At 49.3% G+C, this 25,577-nt stretch overlaps 1 long non-coding RNA gene across 2 annotated transcripts in view; it reads right to left on the reverse strand.

The window, feature by feature from the left end:
• The window catches only part of LOC140387171 (uncharacterized), a 142,693-nt gene that overhangs the window by 58,424 nt on the left and 58,692 nt on the right, over positions 1-25,577 (reverse strand). Inside the window, exon 1 of one of the 2 annotated variants that reach the window (XR_011933761.1) lies at positions 9,152-9,412. The exons of the other annotated variant lie outside the window; for it this stretch is intronic. This is a non-coding gene — a long non-coding RNA (uncharacterized lncRNA). Of the gene's footprint in view, positions 1-9,151; positions 9,413-25,577 lie in introns of those variants that run through there. 2 annotated transcript variants of the gene reach the window in all.

Consider the following 25,577-nt stretch of genomic DNA (forward strand, 5'->3'; position numbering starts at 1 on the left):
TATTTACACGTTTGACCACTTGGTTGCCACATACGGGAACTAACTCTGGACCCTGGGATGTAGAAACTTTATAAAACTGGCCGCCCTAAAATTCTGGTTAAGGTGAGCCTCAACCACCACTGGTTGCAAGTAAAGAAAAGACTGGCCGGAGACATTGTCCGCCCACTCCCCGCATCGTACCAGCCTCCCCGAGTCAGGGCGGGGGTCTGCCACTGGGGGGAATGGAGAGTGTGGGAGGCGCGGGCACGCGGCTGGCCTAGAAAAGGGGATGGCTAATCGGCGGCAAGGGCCCGTGTGTTCGCGCATCTGAAGGGACTGAAGGCAGATGTGGTTATGCGCCAGGAGACGCATTTGAGGGTGGCAGATCAGGTTAGGCTGAGAAAGGGGTGGGTAGGGCAGGTTTTCCACTCGGGGTTGGACGCAAAGAATCAAGGGGTGGCGATTTTGGTGGGGAAGCGAGTGTCGTTTGAGGCGCTGAATATCATGGCAGACAATGGAGGTAGGTATGTGATGGTGAGTGGTAAGCTGCAGGGGGTGCGGGTGATATTAGTGAATGTAAATGCCCCGAATTGGGACGATGCCAGATTTATGCGGCGCATGTTGGGCCAGATTCCGGACCTGGAGGCAGGAGCTTGATAATGGGAGGGGACTTCAACACGGTACTGGATCCAGCATTGGACCGCTCCAGGTCCAGGACGGGTAAGAGGACGGTGGCGGCCAAGGTGCTGAGGGGGTTTATGGGCCAGATGGGAGGAGTGGACCCATGGGGGATTGTCAGGCCGGGGGCCAGGGAATTTTCTTTTATTTCCCACGTCCATAAAGCCGTGGGATTGACTTCTTCGTTATGAACAGGGCACTAATCCCGAGGGTGGAGGACATGGAGTATTCGGCCATAGCCATCTCAGACCATGCCCCGCATTGGGTGGAGCTGGAGCTAGGGGAGGAGAGGGACCAGCGCCCGCTGTGGTGCCTGGATGTGGGCTTGCTGGCGGATGAGAAGGTGAGCGAGCGGATCCGGGGGTGCATTGAAAACTATCTAGAGGCGAACGATAATGGGGAGGTGCAGGTGGGGGTGGTCTGGGAGGCGCTGAAGGCGGTGATTAGGGGAGAGCTAATCTCCACTAGGGTCCACAAGGAGAAGAAGGAGAGGAGAGAGAGGGAGAGATTGGTGGGGGAGATTTTAAGGGTGGATAGGAGGTATGCAGTGGTCCACGAGGAGGGACTACTCAAGGAGCGACGAGGCCTTCAGGCCGAGTTTGACCTGTTGACCACCAAGAAGGCAGAGGTGCAGTGGTGGAAAGCGCAAGGGGCGGTGTATGAGTATGGGGAGAAGGCTAGCCAGATGTTGGCACACCAGCTTCGGAAGCGGGAGGCAGCGAGGGAGATTGGGGGAGTTAGGGATAAAGGGGGGAACACGGTGCGGAGTGCGGTGGGAATAAATGAGGTATTTAGAGACTTTTATGAGGGGCTGTATAGGTCTGAGCCCCCGATGGAGGAGGGGGGATGCGTCGTTTTATGGATCGGCTGAGGTTCCCGAGGGTGGAGGAGGAGCAGGTGGCTGGGCTTCGGGCACCGGTAGGGCTGAAGGAGCTGACTAAGGGGCTGGGGATTATGCAGGCGGGGAAGGCACCGGGGCCAGATGGGTTCCCGGTGGAATTTTACCGGAGCTACATGGGAGGCTGGGCCCTCGATTAGTGACATTTACGGGGCATCTTGACAAATACATGAGTAGGATGGGAATAGAGTGATATGGACCCATGAAGTGTAGAAGATTGTAGTTTAGTCGGGCAGCATGGTCGGCACAGGCTTGGAGGGCCGAAGGGCCTGTTCCTGTGCTGTACTTTTCTTTGTTCTTTGTTCTAGTGAGGACTTTCAATGAGACGAGGGAAGGGGGGGCCCTTCCCCCCCGATGATGTCCAGGGCGCTGTTCTCGCTGATCTTGAAGCGGGACAAGGACCCATTACAGTGTGCGTCGTATAGGCCAATCTCTCTCCTCAACGTGGACGCGAAGCTGTTAGCGAAGGTGTTGGCTACCAGAATTGAGGACTGTGTCCCGGGGGTGATTCACGAGGACCAGACGGGTTTTGTTAAGGGAAAGCATCTGAATACCAATGTGTGGAGGCTCCTTAATGTAATCATGATGCCTGCAGTGGAGGGGGAAGCAGAGATAGTGGCGGCGATGGACGCGGAGTAGGCCTTCGATAGGGTGGAGTGGGGGTACCTTTGGGAAATTTGAGGAGGTTTGGGTTCGGGGAGGGGTTCATTATTTGACGCGACTGGTGGAGCAGATGGAGGAGGAGTTTAAAAGGTGGGATATGCTGCCACTCTCCCTGGCGGGTAGGATGCAGTCGGTGAAAATGACGGTGCTCCCGAGGTTTGTTTTTGTATTCCAGTGCCTCCCTATCCTGATCCCTAAGGCCTTTTTAAAGTGGGTCAGCAGGAGCATCATGGGATTCGTGTGGGCGAAAAAGACCCCGAGAGTGAGAAGGGTGTTTCTGGAGCGGAGTAGGGACAGAGGAGGGTTAGCGTTACCTAATCTGTGTGGGTACTACTGGACTGCCAATGTGGCGATGATACACAAGTGGGTATTGGAGGGGGAGGGGGCGGCGTGGAAGAGGCTGGAGATGGCGTCCTGTGTGGGCAAGAGTCTGGGAGCGCAACTGACAGCACCGCTGCCGCACCCACCGACTAGGTACACCACGAGTCCAGTGGTGGCAGCGACTTTGAAAATTTGGGGGCAGTGGAGACGTCACAGGGGTGAGGTAGAGGCTTCGGTTTGGTCCCCGATCCGGGAGAATCATCGGTTCGTCCCGGGGAGAATGGATGGATGGTTCATGAGCTGGCACAGGGCAGGAATTAGAAGGATGGGGGACCTGTTTTTAGATGGGACGTTTGCGAGCCTTGGGGCGCTGGAGGAAAAATTTGGGCTTCCCCCCGGAAATGCCTTCAGGTACATGCAGGTAAGGGCGTTTGTAAGACGGCAGGTGAGGGAGTTCCCGCTGCTTCCAGCACGTAGGATCCAGGATAGGGTGCTCTCAGGGGTGTGGGTTGGAGAAGGCAGGGTCTCGGCGATCTACCAGGAGATGCAGGAGGAGGAGGAGGCCTCGGTGGATGAGCTAAAGGGTAAATGGGAGGAGGAGCTTGGGGAGGAGATAGACGAGGGTGCGTGGGTGGACGCCCTGGGTAGGGATAATTCTTCCTCCTCTTGCACCAGGCTTAGCCTGATACAATTTAAGGTTCTTCACAGAGCGCATATGACAGGGGCGAGGCTGAGCAGGTTATTTGGGGTGGAAGACAGGTGTGGGAGGTGCTCGGGGAGCCCAGCAAATCACACCCACATGTTCTCGGCGTGCCCGGTGCTGGATGGATTCTGGAGGGGTATTGCGAGGACGGTGTCTAAGGTGGTGAACACCCGGGTTAAGCCGAGCTGGAGGTTAGCACTATTTGGGGTATCGGACGAGCCGGGAGTGCAGGAGGTGAAAGAGGCCGGTATTCTGGCCTTTGCGTCCCTGGTGGCCCGGCAGAGGATTCTGCTACAGTGGAAAGATGCGAGGCCCCCAAGCGTGGAAGTCTGGATCAGCGACATGGCAGGATTCATTAAATTGGAGAGGGTACAATTTGCCTTGAGAGGGTCTGTGCAAGGGTTCATCAGGCGGTGGCAACCGTTCCTAGACTTTCTAGTGAAGCGTTAGGAGGTGGTCAGCAGCAGCAGCAACCCAGAGTGGGGGGGAGGGGGATGTACTTTGTGTTTTCTACTGTGTTTATTATTGCTTAATGGGGGGTTTGTGTAATGGGGGAATTCGTGATGTAGTTGTAAGATGTTTATTTATGTGTTCTTTGTTTTTCTTTTTTCTGTAAGGGGGGGTTTTTTGAAAATATGTAAAAATTTGAATAAAAATATTTCTAAAAATAAACTGTGCGGATAAATTAAATGTTTTCCAGTGACCGTTAGAGATGAATTAATTTATGAATGTATTAACAAAATATTAGGTAAATGTCCCAAACCATAGGATAGAGTAGAGTAGAACCTTGCCTTGACCAAGGGTGACCGGTCCACCAAGGATGAACAGGGGTGAATAGGGTGATCCACCATGCTTCGCGTTCAGGATCAAGAGGATGGGATGTAGCCATCTAAGATGGCCACCTGCAAAGGACCATGGGAATTATGGACAACACAGGACTCAGACAGATAGAGACCTTATGTGTATCTGAAACCTTATGTGTAGCTAGACCTGATCAAAAACCCCACTCGTTTGCATTCTTTATGGCCCGTTTCCCAAGACAATAGGATTCCAATCAAGAAACCGATACAGCCACAGACTGATCGGCGCCACTCCCTTTACTCAGAGTGCCCAACTGCCAAGGTCAATGACCGCTAAGGACCCGCCCAGCTACTAAGGCACCCGCCTCTTTATTGGCCACAATCGACGACAGTGATCAGAGCCCTGTCGAACTATTGGGTCCAAGGTTAAGGACCGCCCCAAAGAGCCCAAAATCCCAGAGGGATAAAAGAGGACACAGCCATGTGTTCTGTCTCTTTTGGATCCGGCCTATGCCAGCCTCCTTTGAATCGGGACTGTGCCAGCCAACTGTAGCAAGAACAGCCAGCCAAGTTCAAGACCAACGATCGCTACCTGACGGCTGAGCCCTGCAGAGACAGAACCACCTTCTTCGAACCAGACAAGTGAAATCAAGATGAAGGCCTTATCCATTTGCACAGTGCCGGTTGCCCTGAAGTTAAGTATAGGTTATTGTAGCTGAGAAGGTGTAGTTTAACTCGTAATAGATATTGTGTTTGCATGTCGAAGTAACCCTTGTGTATGTAAATAAACCATCTTTTGAACTAACTAACTGGTTGTGTGGTCATTTGATCGATATAAGAGAAGGCTTGTGGTTCACCAAGATAAATAGAAATACCCATAGTATTGGCGACGCTGTTGGGATATAACATCATATCATAAAGAGCAACACTGCCTCCGCAGCTGGTGCGCCTGCATGCGGCTCGCCTTCTCCCCATACTCGGATTGCACCCCTCTTGCCCTACGCAGTTGCCCTACCGCCCTCCCCGTTGTCAGCCTGTCAAATTGCCCCTGCAACTTTTTCCTCCTCGCCAATCCCTCCACGGTGGGCACCCTCGAATATTCCCTGTCCACCTCCACTATCTTGCTCACTAGACGGTCATGTTCTGCCCTCCTTTCCTTATTCGCACGAACTGTAAATGAAATAATTTCTCCCCGGAGCACTGCCTTCAGTGCTTCCCAAAAAATGCCCGCCGACACCTCCCCATTCTGATTGAACTCCACATAATCCCTAATCACCAACTGCACCTTATCACAAAAACCTCCATCCGCCAACAACCCCGAGTCAAACCTCCACCCCGGCCTCAGCTCCCATCCCATACTGAATCAAATATCCAGCCAGTGGGGTGCATGGTCCGAGATAACTATCCCTGCATACTCTGCCCCTCCACCCCAACCAAAATCTCGTGACTCACTACAAAGTAATCAAGCCTCGAATACACCTTTTAGACGTGTGTAAAGAAGGAATATGCCCTTCCCCCTGGGTTCTGAAAGCGCCATGGATCCACCATACCCATCCTCTCCATAAACCCCACAGCTCCCTTGCCATTTGTACCCTACCCATCGACCTGGGGCTCTATCTATCCACCCTCGGCTCCAGGACACAGTTAAAATCTCCTCCCATGATCAACTGGTACGTGGCCAAATCCGGGATTGCTGCCAGCAACCCCCTCATAAAACCCACATCATCCCAATCTGGGGTATACACATTTACCAACACTACCGGTGCCCCTTCCAATACCCTACTCACAATCACATATCTCCCACCTGGATCCCTCACCTCCTTTGCACTCATGAATCCTATTTTTTTGCTCATTAAAATCGCCACACCCCTCGATTTCAAATCAAACCCCGAGTGAAAAACCTGCCCGTCCCACCCCTTCCTTAACCTAACCTGGTCCTTCACACGGAGGTGTGTCTCCTGCAAAAAGACAACCCCCGCTTTCAAGCTCCTGAGGTGCGCGAACACCCGCAACCTTTTAACCGGCCCATTCAGTCCCCGGACGTCCCACGTTACCAACCTTACCGGAGGCTTGCGCCTCCAATCCCCTCTATCGTCTGTTATCTTCCCCACTTAACACCTGCCCCTTTATTTCCACTCTGTACCTAGCCCATTTCCGTACCCCCCCCCCCCCCCCCCCCCCGGGCCACCCCTCTTGGCCTTCTCCCCCACCATCTCCCTTCCGTTCACCAGCATAACCTGCTAGCGCAGCTGCCCCTGCCCAAAGGCACATCCTAATGACCTCCCCCTACCTCTGCCCCCACCCCCCCCACTCCTCAGCTCAAAGAAGGCCTCCTGATGGCCTTATCCTCCCCCACCCAAACAAGAACTTCTCCTGAACTCCAGGTTGTCTTCTCCAAATGCAAATGTTAAACACAAACTGTCCCATAAAACAGGAGGGGGAATGGGAACATCCAACCCCACATAAACGTTTCACCCCTACAACTCCTCACAATCTCAACAGTGAACAGAAACCGCACCCCCCCAAAGAAAAGGCGAAAATCCCCCAATTTCTACACCCACTTCAAACATCCTCCCGACCATTACATAGTGCCAGCACCCCGGTTCCCAAGCATTGTCCATTCAGTTCTCTCCCAGTTTATGCTCCTTAATGAAGTCTTCAGCCGCTTCTGGAGTCTCGAAATAATACTCCCGGCCTCCGAACGTCACCCATAAATTCGTCAGTTAGAGCACCCGAAACCTGATCTGCCGCCAGTACAGCATCGCCTTGGCCTTGTTGAAATCTGCCTGCCGTTTGCCAACTCGGCTCCGATGTCCTGATAAATCCGGATGTTATTTCCCTCCCAGTCGCAGCTACGCTTCTCCCTGGCCCAACGTAGAATTTTCTCTTTCTCCACAAATTTATGGAGTCTCACGATCACCGCCCATAGCGGCTCCCAAGCTCTAGGCCTTTGCGTCAGAGACCTATGTGCTTGGTACACTTCAAGTGCCTTATCTGGCACCCCTTCTGCCACCAGTCCCGCCAGCATCCTCGAGACGTACCTCGTGGCACTCACATCTTCCATTCCTTCAGGCAGGCCCACTATTCACAGATTCTGTCTTCTCGAGGTATTCTCCTGCTCCTCAATCTTTGCCCTCAGCGTTTTACAAAGGTCTCTTAGGAGCCCCACCTCCACCTCCAGAGCCAAAACACGATCGCTGTGGTCCAAGATCACTCCTTCAATCTCCCGAATCTGTGATCTCTGAACCTCCAAGCACTTCTCCATCCACTCCAAAGTACTCTCCAGGGGTGCCACAGCTTCTGCAATGTCCTTTGCATGATCCTCATGCATTTCTTTCTTCTGTTTATGGAATTCCTCCTTGATAAAAGTCATCAATTCCTGTATCTGGGGCCTCACTGCTTGCCCCTCCCCCACCTGCATGCCAGAAGAGACTGTTTGTGAAGCACAAGACTGTTTAAACTTTCCAGCCAAACCTCGCACTGTTTTCTGCCGGGTCCACTGATCAGAAGACATACCATTTCAGGGGTAAACTACTTCTCGAATATTCACCTGTGCCTTTTCATCAAAATTCCACCGGGATCTGGGTAAAAAGAGGCCTTTTCTGTGACTTTGAACAGGAACAGCCCTTTATGTGACGAATCACTCCATGGTCACAAGCGGAAGTCACAAAATTCATTTTGGGCCTCTCCGGCGATGTTCCTGGTGCACCGAGATCGGCGCCAGGCGCAACGCAGTGGGAAAATCCCATTACTTTTGGCACCTTGATCCAAATTATTGATGTACATTGTGAATAGCTGGGTCCCAAGCACTCTGCCTTTGGGACCCCGTCAGTCACTTCCTGCCACTTCTATAAAGACCCATTTATTCCTACTCTTAGCTTCCTATGTGCAAACCAATTCTCAATCCATACCAACATATTACTACCAATCATGCAAGCTTTAACTGTGCACATTAACCACTTAAGTGATACTTCTACAAAATCTTTCTGAAAGTCCTTTTCTGAAAATTCATCCCTATGTTTTGTTTAAATGAGTTACCAAATGTGTTGAAATAGAACACAGAGATTTCATACAAATACAGTGTTGCATTTGCTCAAAATCTGTTTAATTTTCCTTCCCTAAGCTACAAAACCTATTATATTTAAATCTGGCCAGTCATTCTGTCCCTTTGGAGTAATGGTGACCAACCCCTACCCTCGCCAGGAAACTACAGGGCATCAAGGCAAAATTTATCTTGCTTAAATCGGAATAACCTTTCCAAGTATCGATACAGTTTGAGCTGCTCCTGCTCCACTACTATAACTTCAGCAGAAAGCGAGTAAAACTTCAGGTTAGGTCCATATTTGGACATTTCATTGCATGTATGGTAAAGTTATGGTGGAGGAGGTAAATCATCTTTAAGGAATTGCCCAGCCAGTCCGCTACTTAAAAGCTTTGCTATGTCCAATGTGATAAACATTCATTGAAATAGCTCGAAGAAATAATACTGATCTGAATCAACATGTATTTAAAAGTAATTGTAAGCTCAGAAGGAAGTTAGTCGTCTGCTTTCGAGGTCCAGCTATCCAATTCCACTAGCTGGAGCAATATTTCCTCTGTGAGTTTTGTATAACGAACTGTAAACATTAGAACTGCGCTCATGATTCTGTTACACGTAGTGCACAGGATGAATTTTTCTGTGAAATGGTAAAATTAAATTACTATCTCTGGATGTGATTGCATTTTGCATCAATGTGGTGTTTATGCTATGAGAAATAAGATTTCATTATGTCTGATTGTGCATGTTACTCTCGCATTGAATAGATTTACATTTGCATTATATTCACAGGAGTCACTTTTTCATGAACCCCACTTCCGATGATTTCTTAATTTGCAGACAGATTCTTAATTTGGCTTTTCTTAGTCAAATCTTCAAACGCCTGCTCAGTGTTTCTGATTTTTTCTGATATTGTTTAGCTGTTCCAGCCGCCATATATATATATTTTTTCTTTTTTGCTTCATATACCATTTTGAATGGAGCTTTTTTTTTGTATAATTGCAGAGGCACTGGCATTAGGAAAATGTGCGAATATAGAATATATTATATATTGGTGTGTGCTGACATCTTACATCTGCAGGTTGAAATCCACGGTATGCTGGGTGTTCCATAGCATATCCATATACGTGCGATGATTCTCTTCAGCCCCTGGGTCAGTAGGTGAGATATTTGACCCGGAGCAAATCCTTCATTCACTTCACCAGCTTGGATTCAAGGAGTCAGACTCAGGGGCATTAAGACATTATTGTCCTTTCCACACAGAGACAGCATTTTTGGAAGGAATTTGTAGGTAAACTGCAGGACTTCACAGAAACCTTCATTGGATTTCATTTCATATAGAGGAAGGCTGCAGAAGGGATATATGTAAAGACAAAACGAAAAACGTTACAAAGAACATTTGTTCGCCAGACGATATCCAGTTTCTATACATTTTTAAACCTGATCATTTCTGTTGTGTGGCTCTCTTTTATGGACCAGCTCACAACACCATCAACTTCACAAATAGGCAACCATGTAGCTCAAAATGGCACAGTCCTTATGATATTAAAAAGTCAACATTATTCAAAGAATTGCTTGTCAGGCGCCTTATCAAAGGTTTTAGAAACCTGAATGAAATGGCATGCTGTCACATGTCCACAGCCCACAATGCATTAAGCAAGCAAACAAAAGAACCTTTAAAATGAAAGGATTAGGGCCTCCATTAAAACAGCGGACAAAGACATGTCAATCAAACACGCTAAGCATTTGACCACTAATATTAAATGGTAATTATTAGCAGTAGTTGAACATTCTAAAGATTTCAAAGGTATTACACAGAATTATTTTTCATACTTTCTCGACTTCCATAAAATCATCGAATGAGCGAATAATTGTAGCAGCAAAACAAGTAGGCATTCAGTCCGTCATGTTTCTGCCACTCTCTGGAAGAGCAATTCATTTACTCCCACTCTCCTGCCTCCTCCCCATGTACCTGCAATTGTTTTTCTATTCAGGTAATGATCCAATTTCCCTTTGAAAGCCACAATTGAATCTACCTCCACCATACTCTCAGGCAATGCATTCCAGATCCCCAATCATTCACTGTGTAAAAACAATCCTCAAGTCATCATTGCTGTTCTTTTTGGTCAATCAGCTCAAAACAATATCCTTTGATTCTCAACCTTTCTGCCAAAGGGCAAAGTTTCTCCCTATCCAGCGGGCGACACCGTGGTGCAGTGGTTAGCACTGCTGCCTCACGACGCTGAGGACCCAGGTTAGATCCCGGCCCCGGGTCACTGTCCGTGTGGAGTTTATAAAGTCACCCCGTGTCTGCGTGGGCCTCACCCCCACAACCCAAAGATGTGCAGGATAAAAACTCTAAATTGCCCCTGAATTGGAAAAAGTAATTATGCACTCTAAATTTATTTTTTAAAAGTTTCTCCCGATCCACCCTATCTGTAACCCTCAAGACTTTGTACATCTCTATGAAATGTCCTTTTACCATTTCTCAAAAGAGAACAGCCCCAGTTTTTCAAATTTATCTATGTAACTGCAGTTCCTCATCCTGAGAGGCATAATTGGAAAATTGTTCTGCAACCTCTCCAATGCCTACAATCCTTCCAAAAATATGGTGCCCAGTATTGGACACAAGATTTAATATGAGGCTGAACTAGTGTTTTATATAAGTTCATCATAACTTCCCTGTTTTTGTACACTATGCCTTGATTTTTAAAGCTAAGTATCTCATCGGCCTTATTAATCGCTTTCTCAATCTGCCCTGCCACCTTCAACATTTGCACATACATTTGTACATATACCCCCAGATCCCTTTGCTCCTCTTTTGAATTGTATCCTTTATTTTATAATGCCTAATCTCATTCTTCCTGCCAAAATGTATCACTTCACTACAATAAATGTAATTTGTTACATGTCTGCCCATTTTACCAGCCCACGAGCTCTTGACGTCTGTCACTACGCTTCTTACGGTTCACAATACTTTCAAGTTTTGAGTAATTCGCAAAATCTTATTTTTTTCTTTACCGTTTTTTGCCTCCGCTGCCTCTTTCTTACCGGCAGAATTTATACTCGTTAGTCACATGAGAATAGGTTTTACAAATTTACACCTTGACTGGCGATTTACATAATTGGAGCAGGTATTAAGATCAATGGAGGTCAGTTGAGTCCGCAAGGCTCTCTGTCTATGTGGAACCTGCAGAACTCCTGATCACTTCCTTGGGCAAATTACTGATGTGCCATCACAGCATGTAATGCCAGGTGCTGAAGACATGAACTGAAGAATCTTCCCTATACTTTACACTGCTTTGACAATCAAAAGGGACACCTGAATTCACTGAGGTGGACAAAGGGATCATAGTATAAATTTTCCTAAGTGAGAGAAAACCTTTGGATTAATAGGTAGCTATTCTGCCTCTGATTCTAGAAAAATCCCACTCCACAGAATGGATATCGGAGCACCGACTCTCACTTTTTGATTCAGGTCCAGCAAGAGAGTCACACCCAGTGGATGTGTTTGCCCACACCCTTATTGAATGGGTTGTGGGAGTCCATCATGCCCTCCTGCCATATGGATTAAACACCATTTTGGCTTGTCAATAAAGCTGATCATTCCTTGGAAAGAGCATTTACTACTGGCCCGGCACTCCACTCCTTCCATCATCTACTCTCTCAGGGAAGAGTATGAAACTATGAGCACAATATCCTGAACTGCAGTGCTCAAGGCCTAAAACGGAATCAGACATAATCCTGGAATACATGCCAGTCGTAGATTAAACATTCCAAGCAGGATATATTTAAGATCCAAGTGGGAAAAAGGACAAAAAAAAATCAGGAAAGTGACCATACACCAATGAACAGCATGCACAAACAAACTGTGCACAGAAAGGAACATCGAAAAACAACATAAGTAAAACCCATACAGAATGAAGTAAGCATGCTGTCTTGCCGAGTTACACGTGACAAACAAAACCACTTTCCAAAGTGCTATTGGTCTAAACCACTGGGTACCACAGGATGTAGCACAAATTCTAAAGGATGGTACATGCATCAGAATGGAATGAGTAAGTGCAGCCAGAGATCAATCAATTTAAATGACTCCAATTCATCCAGCACTGAAATTGTGAATATATTTGCTCTGTAACTTACTCTAAATAAATGATAGTGCAATAAACCACCTTGAACACTGCTGTAAAAATAATGCTAAGCTCTGCGTGAGTATAAACCTAATGAATATGAATGCCTTTACCAGCTGAAAGAGTGCACATCTTCCAGTTAGCCAACAATTCAGTATTCACATTGGGTCCAAAAGCAATAAAAGCAGGCGCAACATTCTTTCTGATGAAAGGGAAAACAGATCATTATTAAATTGTCATACTATAAATCTGAACACTTTGTTCTTTGGTTTCAGAAATAGCAAAAGAAATACAGCAGCCTGGAATTTGCAGTCAGTGGTGAAGTAACGGCGCTCGTCACTGACGTTGAAGGAAGCTACCCACCAAGATGTAATGATCTCTGTGACATGGAATCCCCCTTTAACAACAGGACAATTTAATTCAAGCACCAAATCAAGAGGATTTCCAAGGTGTCCAGCAACAGTGATGTCAGCATGCATGATAAACAACTAATCACAGTGATGCATTCTCACAGTCAGCAAACCAGGATGTTAAAACTGCTAAATGCCTTAATTTGCAATTTTGGATAAGTAAACAAATAATAACAATTGGATTTTGGGAGAAGCTAAAATAAAGTTAAACAACTTTGAAAATATATTATTTTTTAAATAATTCTTTATCCTAATGGAGAAAGTTGAGAAATAAAAAATCCATCAATATAAAGTTGTCTTTTCATTGTGATTGAGTGTGTTTAACAGAATATGAAGTGGGTCCATCATTGGAAACCAAGTTAACCATGCCCACTGCCGCCATTACTGTTTGTGCTAGCCATAGAGCAGTTAGCAATGGCTCTTAAGGCGTTGGCGGAATGGCGGGGGATTATGAGAGGGCAGAGGGAGCATCGGATGTCACTCTATGCTGATGATCTCTTGCTGTATGATTCGGATCCGTTGGAGAGTATGGGAAGATTATGGGCCTGTTGGGGAGGTTTGGAGTGTTCTCGGGGTAGAAACTGAATGTAGGGAAAAGTGAGGTGGGACAGCTGGCTAATTTGGGGGTGGGGTGGGGGTGGAGGGGGGGTGGAGGGGGGGGCATTTACGGTAGCAAGGGATAGGTTTAGATATTTGGGGTTCAGGTAGCAAGGGAATGGACATGGCTCCATAAGTGGAACTTAACGAAGCTGGTGGAGGAGGCCAGGGAGGATCTTAAGAGATGGGATACACTCCACTTAACATTGGTGGGGAGAGTCCAAGTGGTGAAAATGAATATTCTGCCGAGGTTCTTGTTTATTTTTCAGTCTCTCCCGATCTTTATACCAAAGGCCTTTTTTCGGAAAGTGGACACGATCATTTCGGACTGTGCATGGGCGGGGAAGGTGCCGAGGGTGGGGAGGACCCTGCCACAGAGGCAGAGGCAGCAGGGGGGTTTGTGCCAAACCTGCTTTATTACTATTGGGCGGCGAATGTGGACAAGGTGCGGCGGTGGTGGGAAGGAGAAGGGGTAGGATGGGTTAGGACGGAGGAGAAATCTTGTAAGGGGTCTAGTTTGAGGGCTATGGTGACGGCAGAATTGCCAATGGTTCCCGGTGGTGCAGTCCATGGTGAAGATATGGAATCAGTTGAGGAGGCATTTTAGGGTGGAAGGGATGTAGGTGTTAACGCCGCTGTGTGAGAATCATGGGTTTGAGCCGGGCGGGGCGTGGGGCGGTGCATAGTGTATACAGGAAGTGGAGGGAAGTGGGGCTGGTCAAGGTGAGGGATCTTTATTTGGAGGAAGGGCTCGCCAGTCTGGAGGAGCTAAGGGAGAGGGTGGAGCTACCGAGGGGGAGTGAGTTCAGGTATCTGCAGGTTAGGGACATCGCGCAAAAAGTCTGGAGGGTGTTCCCTAGGTTGCCGGGATACACCCTGCTGGAGCGACTGCTACTTCCGGATGTGGAAGGGGAGGGAAGAATTGGGGATATATACAAGTGGCTGGGGGAGCAGGAAGGCGAGCGGGCGATGCAGATCAAGGAGAAATGGAAAGCGGAGTTGGGAGGGGAGATCAATTGATGAGTATGGAGTGGGGCAGTGCGGAGGGGTGGGGTGAGGGGTGGGGGGGTGAAAAAGGGAAAAAATCTGTACAGACTGTATTGTTGATTGCTGGGAACTTTGTTTCCCAGGGTGTTTATTTGCTGTAACCTGTTTTGATACTTATTTGTAATAAAATACATTTAAAAAAAAAGAAAAACTGGTTAAACTTGCAGTTAATAAAGTGCAACATTTTCAAGAATCTTTGCAGTGAGACTAAAAATTTAAGAGTGCAAATTCTCATCAGTCCGGAGATTTCTGATTGATTGAAATCTTATGAAACCACAGTAATATACAGCGGTGGATTTTGTGGACCCCTGCTGTTGTATTTGAAGCAGAGAGAATGTAAAATAAAGTGGATGGTTAGACTGCCACCTTCTCTCCAATCCCAGACCTGTCCCCCATAAAACAGGGGGTGGGAAAGGCATCAGAAGCAAAGGGTTCGTCACCACTTGAAGGTGTCATTACATAGGGGAAGGTGGAAACATGGCAAAAAGCTGAGAAGCTATGACAATGTTGGCAGCTGTCGAGCTGAAAGGCGTGTCTGATTTGAGGAGAGCTGGGGGGCTGTGCGCATTGGGGCACACATTCGCAAGATAGTAGCCCAGCCTTGTTCTGGCTGCAGTGTAAATAAATCAATGAGGCAAGTTAGGAGACCTGGTGGTAAGATGCAAACCAGCGATGCCACGGCCCATTTTAAGTCAAGATCTGAAGACACGCCCTTTGAGGTCTGCTTGGGTTCAGTGAACTTTCAAAATTGTTAAATGTACCTCTCATATATTTTAAATTCTAGATTAACCCCCATCAACCCCCATGCAATGACACTGCTCATCTCCTGACATTGCCCACACACCCTGAGGCTGCTCACCCCCCCATGACATTACTCACCCCCCCATCACTATTCATCCAAAAACCGCTCACCCCCCGACACTGCTCACCACCCTGACATTGTTCACCCCACCCCCCCACACCCCGATACTGCTCACCACACCGACATTGTTCACCCCCCGACACTGCTCCCCCCCCCGACATTGTTCACCCCCACCGCCCCCCCGACACTGCTCACCAACCTGACATTGTTCACCTCCCCCGCCCCCTGACACCATACTGCTCACCATACCAACATTGCTCACACCCTCGATACTGCTCACCACACTGACATTGTTCACATACCCCTGACACTGCCTTACACCCAACCATCTTCAGCGACTTCATCAGTGACCTTCCTTACATCTTAAGGTCAGAAGTGCGGGTGTTTGCTGACAATTGCACAATGTTTAGTATCATTCACAACACTTCGGACATTGAAACAGTCCATGTGCAAGACCTGGACGATATTGAGGCTTGGGCTGTTAAGTGACAAGTGACATTTGCGTCACATAAGTACAAGGCCATCTCCAGCAAGAGAGGATTTAACCATCGTCCCTTGATGTTCAATGGCATTAGCATTGCTGAATCTCCCACTATCACCATCCTGGGAGCTACCATTGTCCAACATCTGAACTGGACTAGCCATATAAATACCAGAGCAGATCAAAGGTTAGGGATTCTGCAGTGAGTAATACTGATAATACTCTTTATTGTCACAAGTAGGCTTACATTAACACTGCAATGAAGTTACCGTGAAAAGCCCCTAGAGGACACATTCCGGCGCCTGTTCGGGTACACGGAGGGAGAATTCAGAATGTCCAAATTACCTAACAGCACGTCTTTCGGGACTTATGGGAGAAAACCGGAGCACCCGGAGGAAATCCACGCAGACACGGGGAGAACGTGCAGACTCCACACAGAAAGTGACCCAAGCTGGGAATCAAACTTGGGGCCCTGGTGCTGTGAAGCAACAATGCAAACCACTGTGCTACCATGCTGCCGAGTAACTCACCTTCTGACTCCCCAAATTCTGTCCACCATCTACAAGGCACAAGTCAGAAATGTAATGGAATACTCTCCCCTTGCCTCGATGTGTGCAGCTCCAATAACACTCCAGAAGATTTACATCATCCAGGTCAAAGCAACGCTTGCACAGGGACTGTTTCAGTATCTGAAGAGCTGTAAATGGTACTGAACATTGTGCATTTTTATCCCTTCCACAAACATTCACTGGGGTGCGCAGTGTTGGGGATGAGAAATGTTGATCGTTCAGGAGTGGGTGCGCAGAGTTTGGGGGGACGAGAGATTTTGAGGGTCCAGGAGGGGGTGAGCAGAGTTTATGGGGGTAGAGAGGTGTTGACGGACCAGGAGGGGGTGAGCGATGTTGGGGAGAGATGAGAAGTGTTGAGGGTCTGGGAGGGGTGAGGAGTGTTGGGGGGTGCAGGAGATCAAGAGCAGTATTGGGAAATTGAGCAGTGTCAAGTGTGCAGGAGGGGGTGCGCAATGTTGGTGGTGTGAACAACGAGAAACATTGCTAATAACTGGGGCAGAAAATGAAGTAAGTAGCAGGCAAGTAGCCTAAGGTTACACACTGAAAATTCCTGCCGATTGGCTGGCAGCTCTCAATGGGCAAGACTTCCCACCTCCAGGGTCCTGATCCCGTTGAAGGCCCAGCGATGGCCTGTACATGAACTGATTGGCTCATAATTCAATGGGTCTTCACAAAAAGCCACAACACAGATCTCTCACTGGCTCTTCAACAAATGGCTGAGACCCCCATTACCTCCAGAAAATTCCCCCCAGTTTGTCAATTTACACATACCTCTGGAACTACAATGTGTAATGACATGCAATGTGTTTTGAAGAAAACCCCTTCTTCTACTTTAGCAAAGGCATTAATGTATTTATTGCAAATATTTCAGAGCACAACTTGCATGAAATTCAATGATCAGAGCAGGAAATGAGCTGCGAGGAAATGGCTCAGGAAGATTAGCAGTAAAGTTCTCCTTCCTAAGAAATGTCTTCACTCGCTCATTCCTTTTGTCGCACTGGTCTACCTGTTTCAAAGTATTTTCTTGGAACAGTCCCTCTGATTGGCAACCTATGTTGGGAGAGAAGCTGGAATTAGGTGCTTGGCCCATGTGAGTGGATGTGAGTGAAATCAGAAAGGTGACCATTCTCTGTGATTTCAGTTAGTTGCACATTACTGACCTGGGCTAGTTTCAGTGAATTATATTCTGGACAGGACTGGAGAATTGCAGAGTATTTAGCTAGTTCTGTGGGAAGTATTTAAACTAGTGTGGCAGGGAAATGGGATATCAGGAGTAGGATCAGATAGGTCAAATTCATATCAGGAAAATGGAGGTAGAGCTTTAGCAAGAGATGTAGAAGATGTAGTTGGAATGAGAGGAGAAGCAGGGGTGAAAAAGTGTCCAGCAAGGGAAAATAGCGGGGTTGAACTGTTTATACTTCAATGCAAGGAGCATTACAAACAAGGTAGATGAGTTAAGGGCACAAGTAGATGCATAGCAGGAGGATATTGTTGCTATAACAGAAACCTGGCTAAAGGGGCAACAAAATTGGCAGCTCAATATCCCTGCATACAAAGGTTTCAGGCAGGATAGAGTGGGCAATAAAAATGTTGGGGGAGTAGTACTAATGGTGAAAGAATCAATTCCAGTTGTGAGAAGGGATGATGCACACAACAGGTCAACAAACAAGGCTTGATGGGTTGAGCTTCTAAATAAAAAAGGGGCAGTGACACAATTGGGAGTATACTACAGACCCCCAAATAGCAAAAGGGAGATAGGAGATCAAATATATAGGCAAAATTTTGCCTGTAGAAAAAGGGGGCAATAATAATAGGAGAATTTAACAATCCCAATATCAACCGGGATTCAAACAATATAGGGGAACTGAGGGAGAAATGTTTGTGTAGTGTGTCCAGAGATACTTTTCAACCAATTAGTGACAAACCCAACAAGAGGAGATGCAATTCTAGACCTAGTTTTGGGGAATGACAAAGGGCAAGTGGGTGAAGTGCCATTTGGCGATCATATTGGGGATAATGATCACAATTGACTTAGATTCAGTATTATCATGGAAAAGGACAGAGATAAAGCAGGAGTAAAAAAATTTGAACCGGGGGAAGGCAAATTTTGCAGAAATTGCAGAAATTAGAAGGGACTTGGCTGAGGTGGACTGGCCAGCACTGCAAGAGGATAAATCAGTGGAAAACCAGTGGGAAGCACTAAAAAATGAGATCCTAAATGTACACCAATGTCTGCAAATGTCCCAATTGTGCTTCCCATGTGCATGTCTAAATTCTTAATATGTAATTCAGGCAAATTTTGCAGAAATTGCAGAAATTAGAAGGGACTTGGCTGAGGTGGACTGGCTCCTCCAAAAATAAGAGTGGTACTCCCAAAACTAGATACAGTGGAGATACCGGAGGACTGGAGAAATACAAATGTGCTTCCATTGTTTTTAAGGGATTGAAGGAAGTGCCAAACAATTATTGGCCAATTAGTCTTACGTCAGTCGTGGGAAATTTGTAGAATCAATCCTGAGAGATAGGATAACTGTCACATAGAAGGCATGGACTAGTCAGGGATAGTCAGCATGGATTTATTAAAGGATGGTCTTGCCTCACAAATTTGATTGAATTCTTTAAAGAAGTGACAAGAAAGGTTGAAGTAGTTCAGTGGATGTTGTGTACACAGATTTGAGCAAGGTGTTTTACAAAGTACCATGTGCCGGTTGGTCAAGAAAATGAAAGCCCATGGGATACAGTGCAATGTGGCAAACTGGATAAAAAGTTGGGAAACAAAGGGTAATGGTTGATGGCTGCCCTTAGAATTGGAAAGTTGTTTCAAGTGGTGTTAGAACATAGAACATACAGTGCAGAAAGAGGCCATTTGGCCCATCGTGTCTGCACCGACCCACTTAAGCCTTCCCTTCCCCCCTATCCCCGTAACCCAATAACCCCTCCTAACCTTTTTGGTCACAAAGGGCAATTTAGCATGGCCAATCCACCTAACCTGCAAGTCTTTGGACTGTGGGAGGAAACCGGAGCACCCGGCGGAAACCCACGCAGACACGGGGAGAATGTGCAGACTCCACACAGACAGTGACCCAGTGGGGAATCGAACCTGGGACGCTGGCGCTGTGAAGCCACAGTGCTATCCACTTGTGCTATCGTGCTGCCCCGGTTCCACAGGGGTCGGTGTTGGGACCTTGACTGTTTGAATTACATATTAAGAATTTGGACATGCACATGGGAAGCACAATTGGGACATTTGCAAACAACACAAAGATTGGCCAAGTGGTGGATAGTGTAGAGGATAGCTATAATCTCCAAAATGATAAAGATGTGTTGGTGGAGTGGCCGGTAAAGTTGCAGATGGAATTTAACACAGAGAAGTGTGATGTCATGCATTTAGGGAGTTCAAATCATTATAGGTAGTACATAATAAATGAGAATATACTAAGAGGGGTACATGAATTAAGAGATCTTGGTGTACAAGTACACAGGTCCCTAAAGGCAGCAGTTCAAGTAGACAAGGTTGAAAAGAAAGCATATGGAATGCTCTCCTTCATTGGCCGAGATATAGAATATAAAAGTAAGGATCTAATATTGGAATTGTATAAAACACTGGTGAGGCCACAACTGGAGTATTGTGTGCAGTTCTGTTCACCACATTACAGGAAGGACGTAATTCCTCTGGAGAGAGTGCAGAGGAGTTTTACAAGAATGTCGCCAGGGCTAGAAAGTGTAGCTATGAGGAGAGATTGGATTGGTTGTGGTTATTTTCCTTGGAACCAAGAAGGCCAAGAGGTGACTTAATTGAGGTGTACAAAATTATGAGGGGAAGAGCTAGTGTGAACAGGATAAAATTGTTTCCCTTGGTGGAGAATTCTAGAACCAAGAGATTTAGATTCAAGCTAAGTGGCAGAAGGTGTAGAGGGGACATGAGGAAGAACTTTCTTCATAGGGGGTAGTGAGAGTCTGTGATTCGGTGCTCGAGTTGGTGGTGGAGGCAGTGACCCTTTTGAAAAGTACTTGGATCTGCAGCTTAAGTGCTGTAACCACCTGCTATAGACCAGGTGCAGGAAGGTGAGATAAGAAAAGGCACCTGGGTGTCCTTATGCTGACATGAACAAGATGGCCTCCTTTTGTGCTGTAACTTTTCTATGATTCTATGAATTGCAAATGTATTTTCAAGAAGTCTGCTATTCAAGAAAGAAAGGAGACAGAAATAGGAAACTAGGACGGCATTCAACCAAAACATTTCTAAGGATGTGATCTTCTGGAAAAATTTCCAAGTGTTGCAGCGAGCGGAATTGCTGTCAGTTTCCTGGCGCTCAACCCAGCGAAACCGGCAATGCAATTCAACGTTAATTGGTCCACTTACCGAGGCCTCACGGGCGTCTCGCCCCGAATGCCGGCTCGCCAGCTAATTTGCCGGGAATGCGCTTGGCAGCCCTCCGTTAACAAGCACTTGCTGCACTTGCTCAGCCAATCACATCCAGCACGCAACAATGGTGCCGAGGAGACCGGCCCAAAGATTCGGGGATGCTGACCTGGGGAGGCTCCTGTTTGCGGTGGAGGCCAGGAGGGGTGCCCTGGTGTCCGGAGGGTCCCGGAGGGTGAGCCACAAGACAGCCAGTGCTGCTGGGATGAGGTAGCGGCAACAGTCAGCTCAGGCAGTGTGACCAGGAGTACTGGCCTACAATGTTGGAAGAAAGTCAACGACCTACACCGGGCAGCACAAGTGAGTAGAAACCAACGCCCCCCCTCACCCCCCACCCCCCAAGGGATCATCTCCCCAGGTGACCCCCAACCCACCTTCCATCCCCCCTCCCCCCCTACCCCTTTTGCCCTCATTCCACCCGCCCCTTCAACCCTCCCTCCACCCCAACGCTCCCTTTACACCCCCCCCCCCCCCCCCACAACTATGAACCACGCATTTGGCTAACAATGCTCTCTCTGTGTCTCTTCAGGAAAAGCTCTCCCATGATCGGTGGGAGAGGGCCCAGACTGGCAGTGGGGTGCCAGAATTGAGAATCCTCACCTCCTTCGAGGAGCGGGCCCTGGAGGTGACTGGTGTGGCCGAGGACAGGGCGGTGATCCATGCGGAGGCTGGCGGACTCCACAGAGGTGAGGGACCACCAGACTCCACCCAGAGGACCTGTCAAACATGAGTAGCGGTTGCCTTACTGACTGACCCATCCCTCCCACTGACCATATGTCCATTCTCCCACAGGTCCAGCAGCCGCCCATCCCAGGTGGCACACTCTCCTGACTCCGAGGAGAACACCTCGGAGGAGAGCTCCGAGGATGCAACTGTTATATTTGCAGCACAGTTGTCATCCCCATCCTCCACCGGCACAGATACACGCTCTTCGGTGGGACACGTTAGTGGTCAGACTTCTGGGACACAATCTGGTGAGCACCACACTGCTGATGATATACATCTGGTGGAGACAGGAATCCCCAGGTGAAACAGCAGTTGGAGGTCTGCTGGAGTCATGGATCCAGCTGGGTCCCAGTCTGATGCTGAGCCCCAGAAACAGGGGGCTGGATTCTCCATTATTGGGACCATGTCCTCACGCTGGCCTCAAAACAGTGGAGTTTTACTCCTGAAAACCCTGGATTGAAGGGACACGAATTCCCAGCCCTGCAGGGGGCTAGCAGGGACCCGGAGTAAATCTTGCAGCTTTTGCTGGAGATACGGGCCCCCGCACGTCTGGGTCAGAGGCTGCGCATGCGCATGGTGGCGGCGTCCAGCGGTTGCGCCGTGCTCCATGGCGTGCTCGGACCTCGGAGCTGGACCCGAAAAAGAGATCCTGATCTGCCGCGAGCCCGACCCTCAAACCCCGCACAATCAGTCCCTGGCCGCCCATAAGACCGCCCCTCCACTGGCCTCCAGTCTGCCCGCCCCCGACCAGGGCGGCCATGGACTGCGTCCGCAGCCGCCATGCGAGTATCCCAACCGGCAATACCAGGTTAGTTCCACACCGTCGGGAACTCAGCCGGCCTGGGGCAGAAGATGTCGCAGCCGGCCTCTGGCAATGGCCCCCGGTGGCGCGGCGTACTCCCAGGTGACGCCGCTTTTTGGTGCCTGGAGAATCGCCGAACCGGCGCCGGTCCCGATTTCAGCGTCAAACCGGATTCTCCCCCCGGCGCAGCCGCGATTTTGGTGTTGGGGTGCGGAGAATCCAGCCCAGGGTTACCCGGAGCTGATGGAGACAATAGGGAGTGGCCGGGACATTCAGAGGGAGATGTCAGCGCCACCCCAGCAGGTCCATAGCTACTTGGAGGAGTCCCAAAGGCTGCGGGCATAGGAGATGGTACTTGGAATGAGTGGCACTGAGCCTAACACTGCCAGAATGGCGACCGCAGTGGAGAGCCTGGTGCACAACGTCGGCACCATGAGTGAAGATGTCCAAGGTGTCGCGCAGTCGGTGACGGCCATGGCTGAGGGTCTCGGCAGAATGTTTGCCTCGATGGGGAATGTCACCCAATACCAGGCCAACCTTGATGAGGTTCTGCGGGACATGTCCTGCTCTCACATGGGCATGGCCGAGGCGCTGCGGAGCTTGTCCCAGTCGCCGGGGGACATTGCCGAGGCGCTGCAGCGAGCATGGCCCAATCACTGAGGAGCATTGCCGAGGGGGTCGACACGATGGTGCGGACCATGGGGAGCCACCAGGGCTCGCAGAGTCAAATGGTGCAGGGCCAGCCAGGGCTTGATCCGAGTGCCCCTCTGTCACAAACTGAACCCCAGGGACCTAGGGACCCCGGCCGGGAAGAGGGGGCACTGAGTGCCAGCCCGGACCTGTCCCATGGAGCGGCCACCAGTTCTCCCGAGTTCCACCCCTCTGATGAGGTTGCATCTCGGAGTCGGCACACATGACAGGGCGGCACAGCTGTGTGTGTGCCATCGACAAGTGAGCCGGGCCACAGAGCCCCCAGAGGCCGCCCGCCAGGGGCATCGAGTGCCATGGGACAAGGTAAGCAGCTGGCTGCCTCCACCTCACATGTCCATCCTGGGGAAACACCAAGACGTAGTGATAGAGCAAGGAGGGCCAAGCATGTTGACGATCACTGAGGGCACAGGGGTAGGGGTACGGGGTGGGGTGTGGGGCAGTAGGTAGAGGGTGGGTGGGGGTGGGGTTGGTGGCTGGAGGGGTACTGTACAGCACATTAAACAACTTTTTGCACAACCATTATGATGCCTCTGTCACTTTCGTCCGCAATGCAGGCTGACCCCCGGACCCTTTGTCCATCCCTTCAGGCAACCCACCGTTCACCCCCCCCCCCCCCCACGCTCCCCCACGCTCCCCCCATGGTGCTCACCCAGTCACTGGCCATGGACGTGTCCCCGGAGCTGTATCCCATCCCCTGGGTGTTCAGATGTTGGCTGCTGCTTGTGTGGTGTTACTTCCCGCAGTGTTCAGGTACAGTGTCCAGTCATCAAGGTGTGATTGGGATGCTAGGTAATGACTCCCACATGCTACATGGCCCACTCACCCACGGGAATCCACTTGGCATGTGTCAAGTGCTGAATTACCCACGATTGTCAATTTCAGCCACACAGTCAGTGTCCTCAGCAGTCAGTGGGGGTTATGGGTGATCAGTGGGGCAGACGGGCAGGGACAAGGGTCGCCCGCGGAATGGGGTTGGGATCCAGGTGTTGGCATGGTGATGCCAGAGCGATTTCCCCCCCCCCCCAGTTGCCACCCCAGCGCCTCCCCCCCACCCTCCCATGGCAGCCCACCCCCAGCCGAGGTTCCCCAACCCCCGCTGAGCACTGAGGCAGCAAGCCCCATGCTGCCGGGCTCTTTGCCTGTGAGCAAAGATGGCTACTCACCTCCTTGGCGCCCCACAGAAGCCCTTCTGTCAGTTTCACATTTTTCAAAAGGAGTACTAATCGGAGCCAGCGTGACCACTTGCTGAGGAGGCCGCTGAATGACGGGAGGCTGTTGGATAAGGGGTGGCTCCATTTAATTATATGAAAATGGGGCATAAGTGGTGATAATTGGTTTCTCGCCACGCTACAGCGAGATTCCAGTTTTGCCGCTGGGAACAGGCCAGTTGCATCGCAAACTGTTTGTTGCCTGTACCCGTTTTTGGCCTCTCCTGCTATTTTCTGACCTTGTTTGTTTTGAGCACGAGTGTAACGAGGCTGGAAGATTGCGCCCTAAATGTCATTTTGGGGAGCTTTGGCAGGGTGTTTCTTGCCGGCGTTTCGGGTAATATCCACACCGCTATCCACTTCATCACTCTTATGGGCCTTGGGCTAGCCTACACTGTGAAATTTTTCAACACGGGGTGCTGAGCCCTCCAGCGAGACCAACTCCTCAGAAATCGGGCCACCATTTAGAAATGGTGCCCTGATCTCTAAGTGAGCTTGAAGATCCCCTGCACCCTCCACCCACAGGCAATGTCACCCCCTGAGGCCTTACCCCACACCCCTCCCAAGTGAGGATACCCCCACTTGGCAGGCCTCGCCCCCCTTTCGGGCCACCCCTTTCAGGTCCCATCTTGGCACCAGGAAGCTTGGCACTGCTACCCTGGCACCCTTGTAGTGTCCCTGTGAGCCTGGCAGTGCCATCTAAGCACATTGGCAGCACCAGGGTGGCAGTGCCAAGGTGCTATCCTGGCAGTGTCAAGGTGCCTGGATTCCAGAGGGAGAGTCAGGGAGCCACCCTGCCCTGTCCCAGACCACCCAAGGGTCTCCAATGTCCTGGGGGACACCCCCAGGTGCCATCAGGCCTGGTCCACGTTTGTGTGGACCAGGGCTAAACTTTGCCCGGTGCAGACCTCTTTTTACTATGTATATCTGGATCCCGCCCAGAGGTCTCAGGCGTTGTGAATCTCGCGAGAGGCCTCTCATGAGATTCAGCTGCCTCTTTGCGTCACCAAGTCAGCTATGACAAGGCCGGTAGATCACGCCCGATAGGTCAGTTAGCCTAATATCTCTCATACGGAAAACGCTGGAATCCATTATTAAGGAGGAAATAGCAGGACAGTTAGAAAATCATAATACAAGAGGACAGAGTCAAAATGGTTTGGTGAAAGGGAATTTGTGTTTGACTAACTTATTAGAGCATATGAGGAAGTAACAAGGGGTGAAATTCATAGGAAGGCGTGTTGCTCACCAACTTAAAAAAGGTTGCCCTGTTGTGATGATATGCTGGGGGCTGCTCTAACAAGCTGGGTATGTGGAAGAAAGTCTCAACCTTGAGAACTGCTGGCCAATCAGATTGGCCAGCAGCTGAGTAATTCTAGCAGGGCCAGATCCTGGTCTTATTTCTCCTGATCTTATGATGAACTCACTTGTGGCCACTGCTGAGACTACAATCAGTCCCGAGGAGAACGAACACAGATACTGGACTGGAGGGTGAGTTGTAGGATTTTTGTGGGGGAAGGATCGATAATCTTAGGG

This window comes from Scyliorhinus torazame, chromosome 12, assembly GCF_047496885.1.
Source record: "Scyliorhinus torazame isolate Kashiwa2021f chromosome 12, sScyTor2.1, whole genome shotgun sequence".
NCBI lineage: Eukaryota > Metazoa > Chordata > Chondrichthyes > Carcharhiniformes > Scyliorhinidae > Scyliorhinus > Scyliorhinus torazame.